General features: G+C 50.1%; 1 long non-coding RNA gene across 1 annotated transcript; it reads left to right on the forward strand.

Moving 5' to 3' along the window:
* Positions 1-1,004, forward strand: LOC115305644. The gene is made up of 2 exons (XR_003914909.1): positions 1-66; positions 441-1,004. It is a non-coding gene; the product is annotated as an uncharacterized LOC115305644 (long non-coding RNA).
* Positions 1,005-1,574: the final 570 nt, after the last annotated feature.

The following is a 1,574-nucleotide window of genomic DNA, read 5'->3' on the forward strand; positions in this document are numbered from 1 at the left end:
GGCGCCTGGGCGGGGACAGCCCCGGCAGCCAGACCCAGAAGGTCATCATCTGCCATCGGGGCACCCGTAAGTGCGTCCGCAGCTCAGCTCGGGGAGACGGGGACGGGCGCGGGAAGGTCCGGGAGGGGCTGAGCGATGGACGGTTAGAGGGTCCGTCGGCACCCGCGACCTCGAGCGCACGTTGGCGTTTCGCAGGGTTTTCCTGCCACTTGAACGCGACTAGGAGGGCCTGCGTCTCCCGCAGACTCGAGGCTCCAGGGATTCCGGAGACTGGGCGCTGGGGGCTCGAGGGGTGGAGTAAGCAGGGTCCTTCTGATCAAACCTAAGGCGTCTGTTCGGCCGAGGCGCCCAGGAGGGGATCGCTCCTAAAGGCCCAGAGAGGGCATTGCTGGGAGTAGAGTTGGACGCTCACGGTCTGTTTTCTCTTCTCACCTCCTCAGGGTCCCCCTCCCCCAGCGACCCGGATTATGGCCTCCCTCCCCTTGCAGGACACTCCCTCTCATGGACTGACGAAAAGCAACTCAAAGAACAAAATATTATCCGAACAGCCAAAGTGTGGACCCCAGAGGACCCCAGAAAACTCAACAGCAGATCTCCCTTCAACAACATAGAAAATGAACCGCCCTTTGAGTTTGTGTCCTGAGAAATCCCAGACCCGCCTGAGGATCTGATTCTGTCTCTGTGCATATTGTACATGTAAATATCTATAATGTAATTTAAGATCACATTTTTCTAAAGGCAATCAACTGTTATTTATCTATTTATTATCCTGTCGAGTTAATTAAATAGATGCTTTCTTTTTAAGTATATAATTTATATAATTTATCCTGATTTTCTAAAAATATGCAAGAGCCTGTGATTCCCCCCCCCATCCCCCCTAGCACCTTTGGCAGAACTCTGCGTTGTTGGAAGAACTCTGGCTGGACAACTTCATGCTAATTTATTGCCAGATACGTTTATGTCTAAGCGATGTCAATAAATGCTATTTACATCTTTTTCTAAAAGTTATTTGTCTAATGCGTGATGAGGGAGGGTAGCTATGTTTTTAAAAAGAAAAATTAACTTTGTAAAAGATAACTGTACCAGGCATGCAAAGTATGGCTATCTAGCCAGAAAGCACATTTGAGTTAGATTTAACTGAAAGTGGGTAAGAGGGTTAGGCCCCACCTTTCTAAGAGGGCCCTTCATCTGCATCCCTTCTCCTAAATATAACTTGGGCCTATTATTTATCCTACCCTCCAAACACCGTATGAGGCAAATCGTCACGGCGTATTTAATACTCCCATTTCTCAGAGAGGAAAGCTAGAGCTCGGAGACGATGTTTGACTTACCCAAGGTCGCCCCTACCGTGTCTCACCATAGTGCTTGAAATGAGCGAGTTGGGTCCAGTGGTACAGGAAGCTAGTTTCTGGGCTGGTTACTGGAGGGGGTCATTGTGCTTCCAGAGTTGGGGAGAAAGGGGTGCTCTTGAGCTCCCCTGTGCCGCATTCCTCCTGTAGTTACAGCATCAGGTATGTGGACCTGAGTATTTCTTTCAAAGGAGACGGGGCAGACGATGACGCTGCGCCGGAAGA

This window comes from Suricata suricatta, chromosome 10 (genome assembly GCF_006229205.1).
Source record: "Suricata suricatta isolate VVHF042 chromosome 10, meerkat_22Aug2017_6uvM2_HiC, whole genome shotgun sequence".
Taxonomy (NCBI): Eukaryota; Metazoa; Chordata; class Mammalia; order Carnivora; family Herpestidae; genus Suricata; species Suricata suricatta.